The sequence below is a fragment of the Zonotrichia albicollis genome, chromosome 9 (assembly GCF_047830755.1).
Source record: "Zonotrichia albicollis isolate bZonAlb1 chromosome 9, bZonAlb1.hap1, whole genome shotgun sequence".
Taxonomy (NCBI): Eukaryota; Metazoa; Chordata; class Aves; order Passeriformes; family Passerellidae; genus Zonotrichia; species Zonotrichia albicollis.
In genome coordinates, this window is record NC_133827.1 from 36,808,411 (window position 1) to 36,835,383 (window position 26,973).

General features: G+C 38.2%; 1 protein-coding gene across 5 annotated transcripts in view; it reads right to left on the reverse strand.

Annotated features, from left to right (window-relative positions):
* Nucleotides 1-26,973, reverse strand: part of NAALADL2 (N-acetylated alpha-linked acidic dipeptidase like 2) — a 399,226-nt gene that overhangs the window by 361,994 nt on the left and 10,259 nt on the right. For 3 of the 5 annotated variants that reach the window (XM_074547421.1, XM_026792086.2, XM_074547423.1), the window contains exon 2: nucleotides 12,400-12,458. The exons of the other annotated variants lie outside the window; for them this stretch is intronic. The gene's annotated coding sequence lies outside the window, so the exon portion shown is untranslated. The remainder of the gene's footprint in view (nucleotides 1-12,399; nucleotides 12,459-26,973) is intronic. 5 annotated transcript variants of the gene reach the window in all.

The following is a 26,973-nucleotide window of genomic DNA, read 5'->3' on the forward strand; positions in this document are numbered from 1 at the left end:
GAAGAGAAGTAACTGGAACATTAAATTAAGGTATCATTGGGAATTAAAAATTTAATTTTCTGTTATTATCAGTGGTATATTATGAATAAAGAACATAGAATATGCAATTAATATGCAACACAATATGAACAGCGTTTGAGAAAAATGAATTAGATATGTAGGACAAAAAGGGATGAATTCTTAAACCAAATTCAATTTGCTTTACTCTGTTCAATCTTCCTATGGGTCCCTGTTTAAATATTTCCAGGTATGGGAAGAGTCACCACTAAATTCTGATGTGTTTTAAGGGGATTAGGGTTCATGACAGGTAACCCAGAATATTTCTTACACAAATCAAGGCAGTACTTCTGTAAGCTTGTTTTTGAGCAGATAGCTGATTCCCATATGGAGCTCCATGGAAAGGAACTGGACAAAGATCAGTTTTTAAGCCAAACAGCAGAACTGTGTCATTAATTAAAAAGTTAAAATATTCTTAAAGCATAATCTAAACTCCCAGGCCATCTAAGGTTAAACTGTGTTATTCAAGGTTACTAACCAAGCACAAAATTACAGTTTCCTAGGTCACTCCCTGTTCTGGGTATGGGTATTTTGAGGGAGAAGAGAAGCAGCAAAGTCCTTTCACACAAGCAGTACAGTTCTCCTGCATCAACAAAGGGGAATAGGGAAAACAGCCAGAAAGTAAGACAAATATTCCCCCTGTTAAAGAATATCCATTTGATTTAAAGGCATTTGCATTTACACTTAGATGAAATGATTTCTTCCTGATCAAGACAACTGGGACACTGACAATTTTCTTGATTTCAGCATTTTTTGTGAAACTCTAATATTGCTAACAATCTAATTGAGTTTTCCTTAGCTAAGGCTGATTACCACATAGGTTCTACGTTCAAAATAAGTGGAAAATAAGTGGCCAATATAACGTAAGGTTCCTTTTACTGCCACTTGACTCCACTCAGGCGCAGCAATGCATAAAACAAACCAAGTGCAGGTGTGCACACAGGCACACTCAGGCTTTGTGGTGTGTGTTTGGGAGCCTGTTTCCAGATTCCTCAACCTTCCTTCTCCTAATCCCATCAATTTTCCTCTTCCCCAGGCCACCAGATTATTTAAGCACACTGGAGCTCAAACAAAAGCTGCATACATGGAGTCCTGTTTTGTATATTAAATCTGGATGGAAGGACAGAGACAGTCCCTCAGTTCTGCAAATCTCATAGAACTGCAACAGCCAACTTTATGTATGGGTTAAACTTAAAAAAGGTTGGGTGTTTTTGTTCAGTAACATAAACTAATGTTTCTTTATGCTTCGTGAAGCCAGCAATTTTTTCATCAATTCATTCTAAAAAAATTCTAATTGCATAAATTGACAATTATCTGCTTACTCCATATTATCTATTGACACTTTATTTCTAACAAGCCCTGTTTCATGCTTTTTCAAATGCATCCCTCTTCCTTTTTGACAACCAGCATTTTAGGGGGCAACTGTCATCACCCAGACTGACCTTCTACATTGCACAGGCCAAAGAATTAAACTCAGCAATTTCTTCATTGAGCCCACATGCATCTGGCTGAGCTAGATCACATCTCACAGTGATATAAAACCTTGATTTCAATATTCAAATCAACAGCAAATTACAAATTAGTAATTACTGGTTTGGATCTGTCTATAGCTGTGACCTTCAGACTCACAAAACTAGTGAACACATTTATTCCATGCACTCAGTACATAGGTTGAATTTCCAGCTTATCCCTAAATTTCAAGCATTTGGTAAATCCTCTCAATTTCAAAAGACAATTATTACTTGATATCAGTTCTGAGGCAAAAATTTGGCCCCAAATTTTCTTCCATGCCAAAGGAAACTCAAAGAAACACAGCTGTCAAAGAAGTTCTGGAAACTGGCTAAATTATCCAAAAAGAAATAACGTGCAGCAAAAGCAACAAGTGTTGAATACTACTCAATGCCAAATATATACTGAGAGATTATCCTTAGGAGTTCTGCTGCAGCTCAGAGATCAATAATTTTGTACTTAAGCTTGTCAAGTCATAACATTGCATCTCATCCATCAGTTTTGACTGATAACAGAGAAGATGCAATTTCAAGAGTCTTGTCAAGAGTTTTCATGGGGGGGACTGTGAAGTACTTTCTTCAGAGATCAGCTACAGTACATACTGTAATATTTTTTCTTAAAAAAAGGAAAGAAAAAAACCTGATAGATTTGAAAAATTTCAAGTGCAGGGACTAGGCTTTGTCTGAAGTTACAAAATCAGCTGCATGTTCTGAAATCAAAGTACAGACACTGTACTTCTGTCACACAAGCACACAGCTGGGACACCAAAGGTGCTTAAAGACCAACCAGTTTTTGGAACCAAGGTGACACTGCCCTCATACAGTCAGAATTACTTACAGGGTTATATATTCATTAACTTCCAGCACAGCAGCTTTGGATAATTCCCTGTTTCACAGCTCTCAGGGAGAGCCACATCTCTGTAAATTCTCATCATCTTCCTCATGGTCAGAGATGATCTAACCAAGCATGAGAGCAAGAGGCCAAGACAATACTTAAATCATATTACCAGAAGTTTTTCTTGGATCAGAAAACCTGAGTTAACATTCAAAGGAAGTCCTTAACAAAAGAATTGACCTGAAAATATGTCCTTTATTTTGCTGCCCTTAGCCTGATGCCTTCTGCCAACAAAAAAGACTCCTCTTTTTCATTATGTTATTGGTATCAACATGCTTCTATATGCTATTCTCTGCATGAATTCTTGGGTTAAGTCATACTTTACTCCTCCTCAGAAAAGATAAATAGTCCTGATTTTTTTATACACTGCAGAGACATCTTATTGAGAAAATTAGATGGCTCTGAAAACTTCAAAAGCAAATTTCAAGCCATAAAGAGCTTTTATTACTTTCAAGTATTTAACTATAATTTGCCTTTACCTTATCCCTTACTTCATTACTGCAATTATTTTAGATTATCAGGTTTAAGAGAGGAAAAAAAAGCAGTACAGTAAAGCTGAAAGCAAAAGGCAGCAAAATATTTTCAGTGGTTTCAAATTTGCTTTTGAAATTTGTATGCACATATGACTTGATAACCTAAGAGCAAAGAGGAAAACTGTAGATTAAGAATATTTTTCCCAGTGAAGCACATTTAAAGGAAAAATAAGTATCTTTTTGAGATATTTATTCACTGCTTAACTTTTTTAATTCTTTACTCCTGTAGAGTGCTAAAAAGAAGCATGGTGTGTTTAACTGATTAGACAAAGATATCTGCTTACTCAGCCTAAACAGAGTTTCAAACTTTTGCTAAATCCAGCTCTTAGAATTCAAGGCCTGTCAAATAAAAAATACTGAATATATTATGGGTTGAGAATAAGCCCATACATGGACAGTATTTATTTTAAACTACTGAAAAGACTATTAATTGGTGTTGCATTTGCAGTACAGGTGTGGTGCTGGAATGCAAACAAGCACGGATTATGCAGAACGAAGGACAGGCAGTGATTTTGAAATGATAATTACAAACACGAGGGATATGAGAGTGTAGTGGAAAAAAGTGAATGTGCTGATTGCGAGAAAAAGAGAAACCTCCCAGAGCAAAGCATCCAGAATAACACTCCCAGCAAAGCCAGGGAAGTGCAGTTGGCAGAATCAGGAGTGCATCTCTCCAGAAAGCTCCGGGCTGGGCCCTGCCCATCAGCCACCTCTCTGCAGCACAGTCTCACCACATCCATCACACACCAGCTGCATCTCCCACAGAAATCTCCCAGAGCTCTGTCACGGGAAAGCAACACCAAATAAATCAACAGCTTCATTCAAATAAACTGTGCAACTCCCATTACATTAGAGCCACAAGTTAATTAACACCCAGAGCGGCAATATCAGCACATTGGCTATGTGGACTTCTGTGGAAAATGAAAACCAGCACCTTAATGAGAATGTTTAAGATGCAAGAGATTCTATTTAGTAACAGTTTGCTTCTACAGTTCACTTTTATTGAACTTCAAAGCCACAAGAGCTTTGACACAAAATTTGAAATTTTCTCTTATCTTCAGTGTTCCTTCTGTTAAGATGCAGATCTGTTTTTGCAAGTTACAGCTCTCACAGTTGTCCAGTATGTCAGACACCAATAACCTCATTCCAGATTTTCAAGTGTACGTGAATGGAGAACAATGAAGACTAACTCAATGGGATTTCTCAAAAAAATCAATGTCAGTCTTGGAAAGCATTGATTTGCTCAAATTCAAGCACACTTTTCACTATGAACCCAGTGCCAAGCTCCTCCTCAAAACAATAAACAAAAGCACTGCTACTTATCAATTGGAATTTCAGAAGTAAAAAGCTCTGCAAAACCATTACTGCTGATTCTGTATGGAAAGCATTCACTAATTCTGAGAACAGATTATAATAAAACAAATATTGCGAGGATTAACAAGCATTCCAGATTATAAAAAGAAAAAAAAAAAAACCCCAAACATTTGAAACACTCAAGAATTACTTAGCGTGCTTCAAATCCTACACCATCACTGTTATGACTCCATCAGGTAAATTCATGTGGGCAAGGACAGAAAATCCCACACCACAAGGGACTTCAATGTCTTGGTAAACCTCAGCTTGCCATTAAATGAAGACCAAGAACACAGCATCATTTGACTGCTGTTTTAGCTCAGTGGTCATTCTGAACTTAGCATGTCAAAATCTAACATAGGAAGCCCAGAGAAAGTTCACAGGGCCCCTCCCACAGCAGGTAGAAACACCTGATTTTCACTCCACAGCATTTACAGCATAAATTGATCTCCACACCACAAGGCATTGGACACGATGCATCAAGGACAAATGTAAACTAAGCAACTTTGGAGTGTTTTATGTTGCTACCTATTTTTCAGGTTAATACGAGATCTTTAATAACGTACACTGGTACATTACTGTGTCTGAGGCCACTGGAGTTATACTGCAGTTTCTTTAGCAGATTGCATTATATTTCTTCACAGTTCCTATCTACTTTGAAACTTAAGCAAACCCCAGGGAACGCAGCCGTTCCGTATTTTTGTTGATAGCTCTGCTGCTCTACCCCCATCTCTCTCAAGAGAGCTTGTTAGGTGTAATACCTCTAAGAAAAAGGTTTAAGCAACATTTTGTTCCAAATCCTGGGAAAAGAAAAAATAATTTTAATTATGTTCTCATTTCCATGCCAGGCCATCTTCTTTACTATGACATCCAACAACATTCTGCACTGCAACAAATTTTGAGAAACAAATGAAAAAACACCCCCACCTCCTGAAGCTAGGAAGGCAGTTTTATTTATCCAGCAGTAGGTATCTGAAATGCCTATCATAAAAATACTATAAAAACAGTTGAACAGGTATTTCTTGGAGCAAAGAAAGGCGAGAGAAAAGTCTGCAGTATAGCTTGAAGACAAGTCTTCACAGCTGCATTTGTCAAGCTTCAGCTGATTCTGAATATATCCATTCAGTATAGGAAAAACCAAATGAGAAACAAAAGGATAAAGAAAGATGTCAGGCTGCTTCTGTTGGGTTGAAGGAACTAATACCACTATGAAAGCTATCAAAGACAGCGCTCCCACTTCTTATTGCAAATGTATTCCTACAAACATTGCAGAACCACCCAACTATTCACAACTAAAATGCAAAGTGCCACATCCCCCCTCAGCTGCCACATCTCTGCCAGAGGATTCAGTTCTGCCCCAGCCTTTATTTTATTTCTACTCATACCTCAACATGTACCTGTGAGACAGATTTTTCTGTGTATTAAGAAAACGACAACTAATGGATAAATGAAGAGGTGAGCTTAGATATAGAAAACTATTGGACATTCTCCCTGCTGAAGCTGAAACCTGTTACTTTAATTACAATATCATTTATTTCCTGTGCAGGTGTTTTGTTTGGGGAGAGGGGCTGGGATGATTTTTTTCAATCAAAAATTGTTCCATTTCTTGGTTCTGGCTTCATCTTTTTATGAGAATAAAACCACTGCAAAACATTCATCTGTGTGGAGATGAGCTCCCTTCCCTAACACACTGAGATGCCTTGGAGCACTGAAAGTGTTCATCCGAGGATGGTAAAACATTTTGCTTTGAGCAGTTCTGTATCCATGCATATAAACTCCATTTCCAGCAGGTGAGATTCATAATGTTGCTGAAATCCATCAGAGCCTTGTCATCCACATCACCATGATAGGGTGGTTTATTCATAGAGGGAAAGCCATATTCTTTCTAAGAAAATATTAAAAAACCCTTACAATTGACAATATGTTACATAAAGGAGTCTCTCTTAAGTAAGCAGCTGGAACAGCTCGATTTCCTGATCACTGATCAGTATTGCTGATCATATTTAAATGTCACTGCAGCCTAGCATTTGTGCTTGATCCTGCTCCCATTAAAACAAATGTCAGAACTCCCAATAAGATTATCTCCTTCATAGGCCTTGAGGCTATATGAAACACTCTTTTTGAACTCAGAAGTGCTATAATTAGAACAGCACAGTCCTAAAGAATAATTAAGTATACTGAGAAAACCACAAGGATGCTAAATATTGCACCTCTGCCCTGAACTACAGCAAGATGTGAAGCATCTATTGCAGCTTCTGTTTTTCTTTCGTTTTTCAACAGTCATGTGAGAAATAATGATCTATACATTCACTATAAAATTGGTTTTGCACACTGGATATTTAGCAACCAAGAAACAGTGATTACGCTCCCCTGCTTGAAACTAAAGTCTTCCTTCATGTGTCATACAAGAGAGTCGTTGGTTCTAATTTGCACATATGGAACCACTCATGCCTTTCTTTGTGCTAAGGCATGCAGCCTCTGCAAAATCACTGAATTATTGACCTGAGTGAAACAGTCAAGGCAGGCCTTAAAGTCAATGCTTCCTTAATTACACTTCTGAATTTTTGCTGCACATTCCCAAAGCCTTTGCCATAGCAAACTAGACCTCAATGTAATTTCTTTAAGAAAAGGGCTTTATTTTAGGATATGGCAGCAAGGGCCACTGCCAGCACTGCAGCTGAAAACATAAGTACAGGAAGGATTAATGCTGAGTACAAACTGAAACACAGCAGAAACAAACAAGTCTGGTGGGCTGGAAAGAACCTCTCAATTGCAACACACTTCACAGCACCATCAGAAAGATGTTCTACAGGGGAATAATAAAAAGATGGTAAAACAATGTCCTTGTGGGTTTTGGAATTCCTGCTGTAAGCAGGGCAACATGTCAGCTAAGGGCTGCACACAGAATCTTTTCTGATCAAATCCATTAAGTATTTCCAGTCTTTTCCAATCTGTGCAGTGCATGGTCAGCATCCCTCCCCTTCCAGCCAACACAAGCCTCTATTACAAACTCATGCTTAGAGCATTGGTCAGCTAACAAATAAAAATCAAAGAAAAGCCCAATCAAGGCTAATTTTTAACATGGTCTCACTATACAAACTCAGCTCTCTGCTGAGATAAGGAAAACTGCACAAAATCCTCATTCTTTGCATTTACAGTATGCAGCCATCACTGATTAGTTTACACCAGCTGCAAAAAATCATCACCTGTAACAAGAGATTCTTCTTGTCTTGGCAGAAATCTTCCAATAGTCTTCAGTCCTCATAGAAGACAAATATTTTACATGCAGTTTTCTTCAAGGCAAAGTACACAGCGTTCCATGTTGATTTTTAATTTTAAGATAAATACTTTCACTTCCAGTTTGCTACAAGCAAAAATCACTAAAAGCATGAGCCTTTTACGAGTTCTGTAAAATAAACATGCTCCTCTAGAAAAACTGTTCTTTGTTTTACAGATGATTTCATAATTCAGTGGCATTTCCACGGCCAGTCATGCACTACTGCAGTCAGAAAAGATGAATTCATCCCTCTAAGGAATTAATACAATACTGAAGGATCATGTTATGGTCTTCTAATTACTTTATGGCACCCTACAGAGAGAATCAACTTTGAACAGCAACACATTTCTGTTAATGAAAACATTGCTGTACTAATGTATCATTTTAGTATGGCGTGTCAGGCTGTCTCAATCGACCTCCTGCATGCGAGTCAAGCTTCCACAAATGCTAAAAATCTTAATTATTATACTTAATTCAAGAACACTAAGCCAAATTCTTCCCCAAAACAGAAGAAAATAAAGGAATACCCCTAAAAACAGATGGTGGGGGAAGGAAGGCTGTATTTGTTTCCTTTATATGAAGACATTGGGCAAAACCAACACTCCACTGGAGGCCACTGTCACAGCTGACAAGTTTGCATAACCTCTTTCTAGAGCTACAGAAGAAACACAGGAATTGTAATCCACATCCATAAATTACAGCTACAACTCTGAGAAATGCCCAAGGACATACTTATCAAATAGAGCCAATACTATTAACACAATGGCAATTCATTGATTTTTCCTTACAGTAATTCCAATCTATATGCAGGGATATGAACTTGGAAACCAATTCTGAATAAGATTTCAAACACTTCTGTTCTAGGAAATGTTAAAAAGAAAGAAACCAAACCAACCCAGCTGTAATTATCATTATTTGTTTCTGAAGCAAATACTACAGTTTCATAGAAAAAGCTCAAAATGCATTAGGTCCTGCAAATGCTTTTCTGTGTTGAAAACATTGCCAGGATGCTCTTGCTAAAATAATGACCCCAGGAAATGTAGTAAAATGTACTTCCCTGCCCCTCCAAATAGACTATGCAGAGATGATCACACCACACACATTTCAAGTCAGGTTTTGACCAAAAACTCAGGTTTCTAGGGTTCAGCATGAGAGCTTCATCCCCTGCCTTGGCTCTGCTGCGCTGGCAGCAATTGAACCATTTCAGCATTAAGCTGCTCCATGGTACGTTCCTGTATGGTCTCACTGATTTTCTGATGGTTAACCTCACACCGTCGTTAACAGTTACAGCTACAGGCAATCGTGAGAGAATGATCAATTAAGCACATGATTAGCAATTTTCTTTGCCTTGTCCAACCCCTTCAAATTAAGTGGTTCAGGCTTGACCATTGTGCCACAATAAAAAGGAGTAAAACACATTTAACCTCATTATTCCTGTTTGAATAGCAAATTACCTAAAACCAACTCATTCAGCCATGGCAATGAGGAGCTGCAAATTGTTTGTTAGCATTGTCTTCTCCACATGTTCTTTCTGCTGTAAGTTCTATTACATCACCTGCAATTTATAAAGCAACAACACAAAAGACTTCAGAGGACACCAGTTGGATAATAAGTGTTTTATAACAGTTAAAAGGGGGCAGCAGCACAGAGCAGAGCCTCAGATAAAGACGTGAGGAACAATTTGTTTGTTGTATGAGTGACCTCTCTAAAGTCAATGGAATAATATGGAATTTAATTAAAAAAATGTGGTGCAAAAACTGGATTGTTTTGAACTAGGAACTATCTTCAGGATTTTTTAAGTAGATCTTCTAAAAGTGAAATTGTAATAACTTAATTGACAAACTCATAAATAGTAACTCCTCCAAATCTTATCTTTCCCTATTCAGTTATCATCCCTTACTTCCCTCACACACCTCTCTTCGTCAATTAATTTTTTTCCTATACAGAAAAGCTGTCTTATTCCACAAGTTGTGCATTTAAGAACTGGGAAGGGTCTGTGATTCATCCTGCTGAAATGAGATCAGCATCCCCATGACTTAGAAAGATACCTCTATTAAATTAAAAAGGAAGAGAGACATCTGTGTATGAAGATACAGTGAAAGAATATCCTGAGTCCAGGAGCTGAACAACTGTCAGCACAAACAGCAGTCTCATTACTGGGGGAGCACTGGGGAACAGAATGGCCACCATCAGCAGAAATTAAATCTTAATCGATCTAACATTCAAACTTGCAGTTTCAGAATAAAAACTGCAGAAAGATACAGCTCTCAGAGCACTTCCTTACTCCTTTCCTTCTGGCTGAAAAGAAGCTTACAGGAAACCTGTATTAGCAGCACAGAACTGCCTTTGGTTCACTTCCATGAAGGATTCTCACAGGAACAAAAGCTCTGCGTATCCCTTTGGCTCCGCCAAGGCTCATTCCCAACCTGCAAGTTCCTCAGTGAACTGAACAAGCAGTGCTGGTGTTCACACATCTGTTTTATTAATCTCTTTTTGCTATTTGCTGGATGTAGATCTTAGACAATCTCCCACTAAAGTTATTTTCTAACTCATGGCAATGTTGCCAGCCATAACATTTCATCCACTGCTTGTAGGGACACCCAGAACTCAAAAGCAATCTCATATGAGATTCCGACAAAAACATGGAATTAATTCCCATACATGCCAACAGCTGGGGCACAGATATTTACATCTGCACAGAGTATGCTCAGCTCTCAGAAGCTGGGACACATCACCATCAGTAACATGATCAAATGTGGCTGAGTGAAAATATAGTGCGTGGAACTCTAAACTTCTGCAAATCAGCCAAGTCATATTTAAACATTTTTGTTCCAAGGCATTTTGGGAGAGATCTGGACTGGCCTTTGTAGCACTGCTTTATTCCTAAGTGCATGCCTCATTTAGATGTGAAATACTACAGATTTTCATTTAGATTACCTCAAAAATTACTAATTCAAACGAGAGGGAAACGAATAGAGCTGATAATGATGAGCTCTTTATTTTCCCCCTAGTTTTCCTTCCTTCCATCTCTGCTTACTGTAATAATTAATCACACAAAAATAACAGACTTGAACTGTCTAGTTCCTTGAGACTGTGTCATCATCTTCCATGCTGCCAGAACTCATTTTCTGTCCTTATAGATTCATATCTTAGATTTTTTTTTCATTTTTCTAATACTAATAGAAGAACAGCAATGTTGGGCAGCCCACTGCTAAAAACACAGTATTAGACACTGCCCTAAAGAGCTGGGCCACAAACCACCATGTAAACAAAACTGTCCAAAGTACAAATTAAGGGTGCTCTTTGGAAGTTCCAGTTAACAAGTTTTGATTTCTAATAAAAGAAGAAAAGGTCTGAACTTTGAGGAAATTCAACAGTTATTTCAAATGTTCATTTAAAACTTTCTTTCAGAACAATTAAACACATTTCCTTCTAATTAAGCAAAAGGTATATCAGAACAGCAAAACCAGGTATGAAATATAATGCATTCAAAATGCTTCAACAGCAGACAAATATGCACACAGCAAGGAAAGCAGAGTTCTGCAGTGCTAAAGTAGAGCCCATCAAACTACATTAAAATCCCAGGGGAAAAAGGGAAAGAGGCAAAACCTGCACACAGGGCAGGTGACTCCATAAAGTGTTCTTGTTTTCCTTACAGAATCCAATACTGCCCCAACTTCTTAGGAGTTTCTGGAGTACAAAAGTGACAGCAAAGTGATTTTTTTCAGGTCTCTTGTTTTTAAGAATCTGACAATAGCAGCAGTGATAAAATGCAGCAAGTTCTTTCATATGCTATGAAAAAAAAATGCATTGAAAGAGGGATTTTTGGCTGTTTGCCAAATGGCAAAATACATGAACTGTTGCTGAAGAATCCCTTTAGAAATAAAAAACCAGCACAAACCAATTATTTCTATATGGTGTGAGTTTGTTGAAGTTAGTGGACAGCAGTAATCTCTCATCCTATTACTATTTGCAGGTTACATTTCCTGAACATCACAGAAAATGCAAGAACAAAATTTAGTCTTTAATGTAGCACTAAGTCTGTCTTTAGAAATCTTCAACTCCTATGTAAAAGATCATGGGTATTTTTCTGGATGTTAATGAAGTTTCTTTCACAGCAATTTTAGTAAAACACTGTATTTTTGATTGCAATCTCAAATACTGAAGTGCAAGGAAAAAATAACTAAGTGAGTTTTTTTAGATGCAGTTGTAGTTTAGCTACTTCATATCTAAACCAACTCAACTATTTCTTATAATGACTTTTCAACAGATATCCCATCTTATGGTAACGCTTTTGCATTAAAAGAGGTAGACTGCTATTGCCCATCATTTCACTTATCCAGCCAGCAAGTACATAAGAAAAACAACCTTTGCTCTCCTCACAAGCAGGAAAATGCACTATAACCATCTAACATACAGTGAGAGTGAGAAATTACAAATATGGAAGAAAATAACACTATCAACCTTAGAAGTACATATTCTTTAGAAACAAATAAAACCACATAGCTATTCATATTTTATGTGGCTACTACCATGACACACAACATTTTGCAAAGTAATTACCATAATGTGCAAATACTTCTTTAGGAGAAGCTACAAAATAAATCTGGTTTTTAGTGGTATTTTCAAGCGTGGATTGTATTATGCAGCCTCTATACACTCTCATAAGGTAATTGGTAAGAACTTCTAGCATTTCATCTTTCACAGCACTGAAAAGTCAATGTTATTTAACTGTTGCACAAATGTTAATAAAAAGTCATAATCCAGGGAGCTTACCCCGGGTCAACAGAAGGAATCCAAGAACCAAAGTTATTTCCAAAGTCCAGGCAAGAGATCTGGAAGAGAGAATAACAAAGGGTTTGTGACAAAGCTGACACGGAGTCCTCTGAAAGGAGCAAAATCAATTGTGACATTTTTCATTTATTTGTAAATGCCTCTTTGGCAGTATGCTCACTCCAAACGACAGCTGACTCTTATAGAAAAGGGGAGGTGATGGTAAAATAGAGGAATCCTGACAGTTGCTTTAATGAGATTCTGCATTAGGATCACTCCACCACTTTCCCTCAACAAGGACTGTGCCCTTCACTTTCAATCTTATATTCTCCAATTTGGAAAGCATTAATCCCATGAAAAACTCAACTCAGCCTCCTCTAATCACCATCACAGCTCTTCTTTCCACCTCCTTCACCATCTCACTGACATTTATGTATGGAGTCCACTCACAATTTAAAATACGTATAATTAGCATAGAGCAAATTAAACTTCAACCTGATAGCATTATTTTAATCAAAGTCTAGTTGCAGTGTGTGTGGTGAGGACAAGAATCTTGAAACAGACCTTGGTTGTTATCAGGAGTGCAAACTCACGGAGCTTTCCTTCCAGCTCTAGGAATTATGCTGCTGGAAGTGTTCAATGCAGGAACCTCTGACGCTCACATTTCCTTTATTACAAAAATAAATAGGAAATCTGCAACATGACAGGGGAGTTGCCTGGCAAATACTGAGAGAATAATCATTCTGGGAACAGAAGCAGACAAGGAATTTCAGTAACTGTAAGAACAGGCAACATGATACCACCTATTTCAGGAAAAGACCACTGGCTTGAGGATCCAGTGCTTGAGCACACTTCTGGCACAACTCTTATCTGACATAATCCATTCTTATGTTTTCCAACAGTAACACATTTTCTCTTGTTCAGTCTCGTTTTCTAGTGCTATATCACATATCTTTCAATGAAACTAGATGACAGCACTGAATAGATCATGGTAGCCTCAGGCTGCACTGAAATTAGTATTTTATCCTCTGTTAGCATCAGTAAATCATTTGTATTACAATGATAAGGTTTTGTAAGAAAAACAAACACACACACAAAAAAACCATACAGGCATTGCTACAAGAAGCCTGAATCCCAGCTCTTTTGCATGCTCCACCATCTTCTGAAAGATGAAGCTGGTGAAGGCACAGAGAACAAGTCCTTTGAGGGGCAGCTGAGGGAGTTGAAGGTGTAAAACAATTTTTTCACTGTAAGATGTGTCACACCCTGGCACCCCCATGGCCAGAGGTATTTACAGGATGTGGCACTGGGGGACACGGGCTTGTGGGGGATTGGGAAGCCTTGGGTTAATGGTTGGACTCAATGATCTGATTCCAGGCAAACAGGCTTGATTTGAAAAAACTAAAACATCCCCTCTCGTACTCATCAGAAAACAATTCCATCTCACCTCTGGATGAAAGCTGCCTAGTAAGTCATGCTTGGGAAATTCACAGTTGATTACTCTACACCATAATCTGCTAGACAATATACAACATAAACATTGAATAAACATCATTTACTTCCCGAAAGAAGAGAGAGATGGGTGATCTTCATAAGTTACAGAGCAGTTTGCCTGACAGCCTTCAGAGAACCAGGGGAGTAATCCACAGCTCAGCAAATCTTCCATTTTTCACTGAATTAATTAGTAAATAAAACACCCAAAACCTTTTGAGTATTGTGGAGGTTTCCAGAAAAAACCCTTTTGGCACCTTCAATTTGAGGATGCAGAATAAAGGTGTAACTTTGAAACCTTTTACAGAATCTTTCCTGGTATATAAGATCTTTAAGAGTCTCAACTGATGGAATCAAGGACTGTGATTCACTTTCAGTATCAGCGTTTTTTCCCTCTGAGATTCACTCTTTGCTGAAACTCTTTTAAATTAGCGTAACAAAGCCCAGCACAATATTAAATCACCTCCCAAGCATATCAATCTCAGCTACCAAAGAGAAAATAGAGTACACTTCAAAACAAATTCTCTGGAAGTTTCTTCTGATTGATATCAGATCTCTTTAGTTAAACGACCCCTCATATTTCATTCCTAAAAATATACAGTTACTCCTAGTAACCTTTCCCAGTTGGATGGAAGGCAGGAAAGGCCAGATTCCGGCCTCTGCTCTGGTAAGGGAGTACCAATGAAAAATAATGAAGTCAGCACACATTTGGAAAAAAAATTATTATTTAGCTCCAAGGAAGGTTGCTTTGTAATTCAGACAGGTGATCTGGAGGCACAGCAGAGCAATAATGACTAACATCACATACTAGAGGGAGTATAAATTTTAATGATATCGTTCATAAAACTCACATTTTAAAGGTTACAAAACAGAAACAAGCTTACAAAGAAAACACATAAATCATTCAAGGTGTCAGGTTCCTATTCCTTAGCTATTTTAAGAGCTAACGGCCTGTCCATCGCTAAATAAACTGGAATATGCTATACCCATTTATGCAGGACTGAAAAGGGAATGTACACCAGAGTTCAGCAACCATTCACCCCTACAGACTCTATTCTTAACAACACAATAGCAACAGCCATGTGTAACCTCACTGATTTATTCATTACTCGACAAAATTAAACAAAACACTTGACCAAATTCACCTACATCTAGACAAGATCACAACAACACATAATTAGCACCATAATTACAAGGACTCCTAATCCAGAGACATTAATGCACTTCAGTACTTGCTCATACACACTTCATTGTAGGTCCTTAAATATAGGGCATTAACAGAGGATTAATGGGGCATTGCCATCAACAAACCACATTACTTTCATCCCATGCAGATTAAAGAGAAACAGAGGCTTATATTATCATTTTTAATTACTGTAATTGGTCTGCAATTGCAACTGCATCTATTGTTGTCCCCATACACACATTATCAACACAGAACAATTCAAATGGCTGGCTGGGAAATGGCCACTTAGGGCAAATAAACCACTGCAAACATTGAACTTTGACAGACCCATGATTCAAATCCACAAATCACCTTTTGAGCTGGGTTTCACAAAAATGACATGTGGTTTGGCTCAGTGGTCATTTCTCTTAGCCACAGAAGGTGGCACCTCCATTTCACTGACAGTAACTTCCACAGCACAAACTCCCCCTCCGAGGGAGCAGCACCCAAGGGCCAGGCTCACCACAAAGAGCTTCCACTGCAAAAGGCTTTCTGCAATCCACCTCAGATCAGGCCTTCAGGATTTGGTTTTCAGAGTCACTCTGTCTTCACGTTACTTTTTTTTCTTAATATCACTTATATTAGAGCTGTTTAATGGATAACCCAAAATTGATTTATTCTTTTTTTTTTTTTCAGGAGTAGACACACATTGAAAGACACTTGAACAAGGTCGTTTTGCCTTGCTGCAAAGTCCATCAAGATTATCAGTAAAAGCCTTATCCAAAATCCTCCTATGTCAAACAGAGTATTTCTACTGGCTGGATTTAATACTGAATGCAGATTTGGGATCTATTCTCAATCCAAACTGGAGTGCAGCAATCAACCACTCAACTCCAGAACTCTCCCTGGCTACACTCATGGGATTCAAACTGCAACCTCATACTGGAAATTTCTGCATCCAATTACCACTTATCAGAGGCCACCAATCTCTTAAACTTTAATGGTTAAAGAAAACTCAGTGTTTGGTTTACAAAGGCAATAAACACCTTCATGGCTTTCAGTAACCTCTTTGCCTTATACTTTTGTTTTTAGTTCTGGAATCTTTTCCTGTACCTCTGGAGGAACTTTATTTAAGTAAACTGCTAACCTATTATTTTTCCAGTCTTTGTTTTCCCTAGGAAATGATTTAAGAAGAAAACCCTCGAACAGTGATCTCAGCATTCATACAGCAGTGAACTTCAGATACAGTAATTGCATAGCTGTGAGCTATGACGACTTTCCCATGGGGGAGAAATGACCTGGTAATTCACCAATGACAAAGTCAAAAGTAAGGTAAGCCGGGGGAGGGAAAGGATTTCCCCCTAGGATGAGATAAATATAATTTCTCACAGCAGTGTATATGTCTCTTAAGCCTCAGGTGGTTTTAAGTTAATGAGATTAGTTCCAGCAGGCAGTGAAATCCCAGGATATAGGAATTATATTTCAGCAGTTTTCACTTCATCCAGCAAGCACGGTGGAGTCAATCTTTGTGTCATTTTGTTATTGTCCTGGTTTGGGTCTTGTTCTCAGGCTCAAGCCTGGCTAAAGCACCTCATAACTTTGACTTAAAAGCTTAAGCATCATGTAAAGTGTGTTTAAATGTTTAAAAGGGAGGAGAGAAGCACCAGGCTTAATCCGTAGAAAAGGATTTTTTTGTTTAACTTTTCAGATGTGCTTTTATTGAAAGGAATTTGTTCTTGTACTTTTACTAAACCAAGGTCACATGCATTTTTATCCTGAACACAAAAAAAAAGCCCCCAGAATGCATTGCTGTAAGAAACACTGCCTTTAAAATATTTACACCCTAAAAAGATGGACATGAACAGGTTTGGATGACTGGCTAGTTCAGTATTTTGGTAATAACCAAAAAGAGCTCCTCTCCAGTGACCACCCACTGGATGTACAAGCTGCAGCTTCACTCCAGTCCTCAGATCTGCTCATACAAGAAAACCTTCACTCCTTTATACCATTAGAACTGTAAAGCAGAAGGCTTTTAAAAGATTAAAAAAAATAAGGTCAGATGATAACACTGATTTCCACTATGAGTTCCTCAACAACCAGCCCTATTTTGACTTACAATCACTGAATAACTGCTAATGTAGCAATTGTTTTACACTCTAGGTACTATTTTTGGTTGTGAATTTAAATTTAACCTTCCTGACATCATCACTGCAAAGAAAACGCAGAAAAATCTAGTGTTGCCAACATGCTTTAGGAAGCTCTTTCCCATCCAACAGGGGAATGACCTTTACTCCTCTTGTGAAAATGTGCAGACATCACATTAAGGAAATGCTCATGTTAGTCCCAGGCCTCTTTCCAAGACAGTCTGATTAAATTTCATATCCAGAAAGCACATGGAGGAATTATTTTTATTGGGGTAATTTAACCCCAAAATACAATATGAACTCTATTAAAAAGGCTTTCTAGAATACCCAAGTCTATTACAGGGAAAGCTGTGTTTATTTTAGTTTTGACTTACAAGCCTGACTTTAACACAGGCAAATCACACCCACACAGGCATCACTGTTTGAACTTTTTTATCGGTTTTATTTATTTATTTCTACTCCCAAATCTGCCTTCGCATTCTGTGTCAAAGCACCACCACATTATCTTTACTCTTGATCCTGTCCAGAGCTGTCCTTCCTTCTTTAGGCTTTAGCACTTCATAACCAGGTGCTTTCAGTTACATACAAAAAATTCAACCACCTCTTTGCAAAAAGACAGAGAAAGCTCCATCACAGCTCAGTGAGGAGTGGCAAAAATTCAAAATTAGGAGACTCATTTCCTTTTTCCCTGGAAGAACCTCAGCTGGTACAAAGCGGTAACAAGAAACTATAGAGAGGCAACATCGGCAAATGAATCTGAGGACAGAGGCCAAAATCTGACCATGAACTGATTGCTGTCACAATTCCAAACTTTGGAAACTGATATGTTGCATAAACACCTGAGCAGCCAGTATCCACCATTACGTGGGCTGGCTGTAACTTGGGAAAATGCAGCTGCACAGGGATGTAGCGTCACACACAGGTGAGATAAAAATGCATTTGTCTGCAAGACACCCAGATGTTTGCTGACCTGCCAAGTAAATACACATTTGCTGTCAGGTAAACCCAATGAGTATTTCCCCATGTGCACAGATCAAAGCATGCAGATTTCAATTAAACGTAACACACAAATATGAATTCCAACAATACAAAAATGAACTACCAGGGTAATTACTCTGGAAGCACTGCAATTATGAGTGTCATCAGAATGCATTATGCTCTGTGTTGGCAAAAGAATTATTTTGAAATGGGTCAGAGAACTCCTTTCCACACACTTTAATAATCAGCAAGTAAGTTTCAAAGGGGGTATCTATTTTAAATCTCTGCCATCATTTCACTGTCAGACTACGAAAGAAACAGGCCCACTGGAAAAATACTTCCCAAATTATAAAAACAAGGTGCATTACCTTAAAAATGTTTTCAGAAGAAAACAAAATGCAGTGGTCTGCCAAGTATCTACATTTCCTTTAAGGTCAGGAAAGTCAATTAAAATGAACAGTTTTCATTTCTTGCACAATTACAAGTCAAGCCTCATACATAAATACCTGCCACAGAAAAAGACTTTAAAATAAGTGTTCGTCAATAGATGAACAATATTCTAGATGATTTTGGCAGGAAAAAAGGTGCAGATTTGCCATTCTATTTTAAATAGTTAATGTGTGTTCAAGGGGCCTTAATCTACTTGGACTAGCTCTTTAAAAAGAAGTCTAAATGCTTGCTTTAACCTTCCCTTTCTCTTGGTCAGTTCCACCTTTGCTATGTGCAATTTCTTTGCTGAAAGAATCACTGCATAGAAAGTTCCCTTATAGAGCCTATTATCAGCATTTGGCTGGAGACAGCCCAAAAGCATTAAGCTTCCTGAAAAGCAAAAATGAGAGAGTCAAGCTCTAGCTTTTCACAAGAGCGAGGAAAAATGGCCTGGTTTTGAGAACAGCTCGCTGCACCCCCCTCAGCCAGCAAAGAACTGCAATTTTACAACTGCATGTCACAGTGGATGTCTCTCCTCCATCCAGAGGGCCATGCATCCCCAGAGCTGGCTGTATGTAAGTAAAAACAAAGTTGTGCCCTGATATTTAACTCCTGGGGAGCAGACACAGAACAAAGCATCTAAACCAACACTGCTGCTGTAAATAGAGGGAAATTCATACAGTTCTGTCCCAGAGGGTGTGAAGAAAAACTCATGCCTAGCTGTGTGTATTTATCTTCTCTATCCTTTGTTTTTTTTTCTTCTTCCTACCTATTTGTTTCTCTCAATGTCTGCAACATTAAAAGAAAACTATTACCATAGAAAACCGAGTGTTTTACAGAAAAAAAACTCAGTTTAATCTCCACTCTATTTCTCTAAAAATGGTGGAAAGGCCACGTATACTTACAGAGATTACACACAGACACTTTTGTGCAGAAGCAGAAAGTAGCCTTAATATAAGTGGGGAAATATCACAGAGTTCAGTGAGGAAATTCCACTTTGAATGTGAGCATAAAGCAGGAACTGCAGCTCTGTCTGGCCTGGGACAGAGCACACCCTGTCAGAATCTGGCATGACTGAGTGATGCTAAAGAATGGCAAAACTAAAGCTTCTCAATTTTGCTTTCATTGCAAATATCCTTAAACAAGATTACTTTTGAATAAGAAAAAAAAAAAAGGCAAGGCAATAAAACATCTGTTTGAAGTCTTCTACTCCCTGAAATTTTTGTTCCTAACTCTAGAGGTGGCTGGACACATCAGGAAAGAATTAGCTTCCTTCTGCTGCAGGAATGCAACAGATTAACCTAATGCATGGATGGAACCTTGTTTGGGAGAGGAGAGAGATGCTGGCATCAGCCTGATGTATATGAAAGCAGACAGGCTACAAAGTTTAAGGAAGTATGAAAACTGTATGAGACAGTTTTGTGATTAAAAAGGAGATAATGAAATGGACAGAAGTTGTCAAAAAAATATTTCATTTTGCTTTGTTACTGAAATAAGTATTGATGGCTACATTCCCAGCTTCATTGCAGTAAGCATGAGATTAGGGCTATTGAGCTAACTCACTGCGATGCATCGCATGACAGCAAGAAAAATTAAACAGTTCAAGCTGCAATCTTGTCAGATCTCAGAAGGCTGGCAGGACGTGAGTGATCTAACAGGGAACTTCCACACAGAGCTGAAAATACAGCTGGGAATTCAGCTCCTGTTTGTACTGAGCATGTGCTCAGCAAACTCGGTTCTGGAGGCTGAGGCTTCACCCAGGCTCCTGACCATGGAGGTCCTGAACAAACACCAGGGACACCTTCTGCACGTTTATCCCCTCTCTTAACACAGAACAGCTCCAGCTAACAAAACAGCTCACATAGGAACAAAAATAAATGCTACTGGGGAGTCCTTGAGTGAGCCACTCAGGTAATTTTGTTATTTTAATGACAGGTAAGACCTTTTTGGTTAAAAATCAGGACAGTCACAAAAACAATGGTTCATCAGTCTTCCAACAAATGCCCTTCACTTTCCATGCCAGCCAGAAGTGCTGCAATCTTTTCTGCACTGCAACCACTGAGTGGGTGACAAACAATTACCCACAGCCAAGATTTCTGAACCACCAGACCACAAAATCTCCCTAGAACGACTGTGTACACTCACCATATAAGGATGTTGCATATCCTTCATTAAAAGGACCACAGAACCACATGAAAACAGCAGAGGGTTTCCCCTAGCACTGCAAGCCTAGGGCAGGAGTTTCCACATACCAATGATACATTCCAGTTGTTGAAGAATGGTGTTTTTTAAACAAGTGACAGTGTGACAATGCTCTGCAAATGTTGTACCAAGGTTTACCCTGTAATATTAAAATGATGGTGTGGATTGTACTGGAGGAAATTAAATGCTGCTCCAGTTCACTAATGGTTTTCACACCTTAGATTCCACTAAGGGGCCTTGGTCATTTCACAGGACACAGCTTATACTAATTGTCTTGTGTACTTGCCTGCAATAGGTTCACAATCCTTTAACCTCAAAAACAGGCAACATAATCTCTTTTAACACTATTATGTCAAAGTTATCACATAAACACTACCAAGAATGTTCCAGAACAAACTGAGGCAAATTCTAATTTTTCCTGCTTTCAATTCTTTAACCAACCTCACTCCACTCTGAGTTTTCATGTCACACTGACTTCATCACTGTGACAGAGCATAGCATAAATGTCCCATTTCATTACAGTGGAAAAAATTTCTGTGCCCAGTCTTAAGCAAACAAGCAGGGAACATGACTTACTTTTGATATGAAGAGATTGATAACTTTGAATTTTAAAACTGTACTTGGTGTTTCCCTGATCTTCACTTCCCATAATAAAGGTAGAAAATCCTCATCTGCAAATTGCTAAAAATAATCAGTTGCAAGATGTGACCTTGGATAAAGCAATGTTAAATTGGCCAGCAAATTTTTTGGAGGCATCACTGTTATCAACTTGCAATTTTTTCATTTCAGTCTGCCAGTGATGCTTGGCAGGTTATAATTTTTCATTTTCTCACTTGGCTGATGCTCACCCAAGTAGAGATTATGGAGATAGTGGTGAAGAATTTTTACAAAGATTTTTCCCCTTTCACTCAATCATATAAGGATTCAAACACAAACTGTCTCTGTGAGGTGGGTTACCTCTGTAACAGGATTACTGACAAAGATCCTCTCAGTATTCCAATGGCAGGAACAGTTCTCCCCTCATGGAACTCATGGGCTCTCCAGCACATTAATGGCCAGCTGGACAACTGCTACCTGCTCAGTGCATTCCCACCAGGAATGATGTGGCCCAACTTCACTTCTGCTTTAATAGTTAATATACAAGAGAAGTTCAAAACTTTAGTGAATTGGTATTTTCCCTTGAGGTCACTGCTCCTTCAATTTATTTCTTTTTTAACCACTGATCCCTTTCTACTAAGAGTATTCCCCACTCATAACTAAGTTTCTTTGCCTCCACATCACCTTCCCACACTCTCATTATTCCTTTGCTACTGATTTAATGCATAAAAACTGTAATGAACAGCTCCTCCCAGTGATCATCCTGGAACAACACTTCCTATTTCTTAGGGGCTTTTTGTTTAATTTTTCACTCCAAATATTCTCTGTTCACAATGAGAGTGTCCAGAACACAAATATCTGACTGAACATGAACAGATCCAAACACGCGCTATTAAGTTGTTCTGCCTTTGGTGGTGAATCAAATGCATCCTTCTGCCAGAAGATCCATTTTGTGACAATTCTCTGACTAAAAATACCTGTCCCCCCAGCAACTCTGAGCCAGGAATTGTACATGACACACTGTGAATATCTGCAGCACTTTCCTCATTATCAGGAAGGATTTTTCTATTGCTGTTCTCCCAGTCAGAGTTTGTGCAGGAAGGGAATGGTGAGGGGAAGGTGAAGAACACATCAAAGGCTGCATCAATCACCACACAAGGCATCACCATCCACCAGAAACCACAGCTCAAACAAAGCTGGAGACAATGTGAAGTTTTCACTACTGGATACAGCCCAAAAGGTAATAAAACAATCTGACAAAACATGCCATTGCCTTCTTAATTATCCATTTTTAGCCTTCCTACTCAAACCATCCATATTCAGTACAAAGAAGCCATCACTGACCTGAGTGTGGAGAGAAACAAGCTCACATTTAGTTATCTTGCCTCTTTTTAAACTTTTCAAGTATTTTTAAGTGTTTATTATGCTAACAACTGTGTCAAGAATGAAATACATGGCAAGACTGCCACTGAAAATAAGCTTCATCATTCAGTCAAGAAAGATTAAAATTTTGGTTGATAACTAGAGTGACATAGTAAGGTTTCTAAAATCTTATGACTATATAAAACTATTAACTCAGATCTAATTCACTGCTTCTTATTGCATTTTCTGAAACATCATTAGAAAGACAGCATAACACCACTCATTTTATAGGCAGGGAACTGAAAGCACAGGAAAGAAAAGTAGCATAAAATAAGGCCATACAGGGGAACAGTGGCTGTATTTTAATAGTGACCAAATCTTCAAAATGAAAGCTCATTCCCACTTGCGTTCAAATATATTCTAGACATTTTCATTGTGGACAGAAATTTATGCAAAAAGTTTTAAAAACATAATAATAGTTAAAAAGCAAACCCCAAATAGCAAAAAAGCCTTCCATTCTTCAAGTGAGACAATTTCCCTTCAGCTCACAACTGCATTTCCAGCAGCTACACAGTACAGAGAACAACAGATAATGTTCAGGAGCTCCCCAAGAGCCTATTCCAGGCTTTGACAGAGCTCCTAGTTATGCGATTCCTGGCTTACAACCCATGGAAAGTTGCTTTTAACATCTGCTGCTCCATTAACACATCCAGCAACACCACGGAATCAGCAGAGAGCCCAGGGAACCCCATGCCCAGGGGAAGCTGCAGCAGGTAAGGAGTTCAGCTGAGCAGCATCCATCCTGCCCCTCTCCATGGAGGTGCAATGCTGCTCTCACCATACAGAGTCTGCAGAACTATAGAACTTCCTCTCAGAAAAAATTCTGACCCTAAAATATATTTTTTCTCAATTAACTCAGAACTAGGTTGGAGAATATATATTTCAGTAATACATAAATATGCTTTTATAAGTTCCTTTTTAAGCAGGGTTATTTGGGGCTTGGGTTTTACATTTTTTTATTCACCTCTCCAACTGGACTTGCTCCATAAGCTGATTAACGCTAATTTAGCTCTGTTAGTGACCACTCGTGCCAGTCAAAGCATATCATGTGATGGAGGGACAACACAAAACAAAAAAGGGCACAACTGAGGTGCATTAGTCAAGGCTGAATTTCTCAACACAACACTGCAAAATGCTCAGGTCTTTCCATGCATTTCTTTCCACCAAATTAATTCTCTTAAAAACAACCAAATTTGCATCAAGTCTGACCTCAGGTCCACTGAAGTCCAACAGCTGACACGTCTGGAACAGACATGAATTACAGCTGTAAGCAGCTACAGCACCCTGGCAACCTCTGCTAGTTAAAAGGAAACAAAATTTGATGTAGTACTAGGAGCTGAATTTTAGCAAAAAAACAGCCTTGAATCTTTATGCACCTGCCTAAAGCGAATAAACTCATGCATAGATCAGGAAAAAATCAAATTCAAATAAACTATTCATGAATCTTTGTTACTTATACATAAGGAATCCAATAAAGAAAGCTACTCTGGAAGCAAAGAATGCAATACAAATGTGTTCCAGCTTCCTTTGCTGGATTTTTTTAACCATATCCCACCCCTGCTTTGCCCTGTGGCAACATGTTTGAAAAACTCAGACTTTTCTTAGGTACTCATTATTGTACAACAATCTATTCTGCATATGATATTCTATCTGTCCAACAAGACAACAAAGAACCCACTTTCTCCTCCTCAGAGCATCTTTTACTACCAAATAAAAAGATTTCTTTGATGTCTGCTGATGCAGGACAACACAAGTTTTGTGCTGTCACATTGGTGTGGCAGTGTCACTGTAAAAATCCAAATACAGCTCTCAGGTCACCTTAAAATGCGCAAGGAATTTGTGGAAGGGGCCATGAACATGTGAGAATTGGGGCTGCTCCTTCAGCTCTTGACCTTCAGCCAGCCAAAGTCAGCCCAGCACTAAATGGACAACCCTGACTATTCCAGATTTTGTTCCAGCCATTTGTGCAGCATTTACAGTCATCTGAGTTTGCCAGCGACTGCAGATCTTTATTCATTAAAAAAAAAGCAATTATCTCCTCACAAGGAAGTGAAGTCTGTGAGATTTCAGCAAACATTCTTCATTAATTTGTTGAATTAGCAGAAGAAAGCAGATAATCGCCAATATTAATGCTTTGCTGAGCAAGAGCCCTGGCTTAAGCACTGGGTAAGTCACCTGTAAATCCAGAGATCTAAACTTCATTGTCCCCAAATTAGCTTGATTAAAGCAATCACTACAAAAGCCAAGCACCTCAGATATCTCAGCGCTTTTTGGGTCAGTACAAGCTCCAGGTAAAGTCTTTTATTTTTTCTAATACACCAAACATCCCCACCCCTGGAAAATAGGGCTTAAAACAATGTCAGAAGAAGCCTAAATTAAAGAAACAAAGGTTAGTGGCTGAGGATGAGGAATAAATATTGCCTAGAAAGACACTAAGTTATCAATGAAAACAATTTCAGCATATACTTTAGTAGAAGGGTATTTAAAAAAAAATCCAATATTATTATAGAGTTCATGAAGGTAAGACCAATCTTAGAAAGAAAAACCCACACAACTCCCCAGCAGTTTAGCTTCATTACATTGATTGCAAAATCTTGAATACTTTAGGCTGTGTATATTTATTTTGCTCAAGTCTAACCTGCTGTCCAGTCCACCTCACACAGCCAACTGAGGATATGAAAACACAAATACCACAAAAATGACAAGTCTTCAAAAATGTTCCCTGGAAAAGATCTAGAATTCTTTCATCTTAACAGAATCTTAGATAAACACTGAATCCCTCTTTACTTCATAGTGGTGTTCTTATTACAAAGCCCTGATAAACCACATTCAGTACTGACTCTGCACAAAGTGCTCCTGATTAAATTAGTTTCCATTGGCCCTTCCTTTTAATTTTTAACCTGCTGCAATAACTGACAAAATACAGCAGAGAGCTCTGCAGAATCTGATTAGTATGCCAGGGTTAAAAAAAATGCTCTGAAACCGAAATCACACACACTGGCCTGCAAGTTATAGTCAGTGCCTATAGACTGTCAGAAATTAGGTTTTAAGCAAAGCCTAGATTGAGAAAAGATTACCAGGAAAGACTGAGGTAATATTTATATTAGCTTCTGTACATTCAGGAACTTCTGGGTGCATACAGAAGCTCCTATATCTAGATTCCCATCAGTGAATAATTATTCAGGTTTAATCCATTTCCAGATTGCTTTTTATTTGAGAAATATCTGCCCAAGTTTCCACTCAATATCAGAAAAAGGGTCAGTGTGCATTTTAAGGCAGATTGTGAGGCACATCTCATATCACTGCAAGGCAATTTCCTCCACACAGTTTCAAAGAAAATTCTGTTCTTTGCCACGCCACTTTTCCTCACAAACCAGTAGAATTTTGTGTCAGCCAGCAGTCAATCATTTCAACATTCACATAGCAGGTAAGAACACTGCACACTGCACAAGATAATTGAGTAAAAGTTTCTACAAGGAATTCCTCCAAGGCAAGAGATAAACAATAAATGGATTAATATTCCCTACAGAGCACTGTAATAATAATCTTTGAAGTTTCTCTACAGCTTTTACTTAATTTATTCTAGAACCAACGGTGTAAATGCAAGCTTCTAACAGAATAAAAATCAAATTCCCACAAAAGTAGTTTAAGATCTAAGTATCTTGACAGTTTCCCTTTAAATCACATTTATTTCAATCCTGAAAAACCAAATTACTTTGATACATTTCTTACACTGACACTTTTATGCCTCCTCAGGACATCAGGGATATTCAGACTTTTGAACCAATACTTAAAAAAAATATGCACTAAAGGTCAAGAAATTTTTTTTCTTTTTTTGGTAACACTTCTATCTCATCTTTCTAGGAAGGGTCATAACTCCTTTCAAGCAACATAAAGAAAAAGAAATGTCTCCATTAAACACAGAAGGAATTTGACTTCAAAACTGAATCACACAGAGTATCTGCTAGAAAAAGGAGAAAATTACTGAGGCTTTGCTACTTAAGAGATTAGAAGAATTTAGATCTAGAAAGATATCTTATTCTATAAGGAAAAAACAAAGAAAAACAAAGACCACAAAGTAGTCCTTACACATCAGTACTTTGTTTCAAAAACACACTTGTGTTTCTCACAAGATTAAGTTTTTTCAAG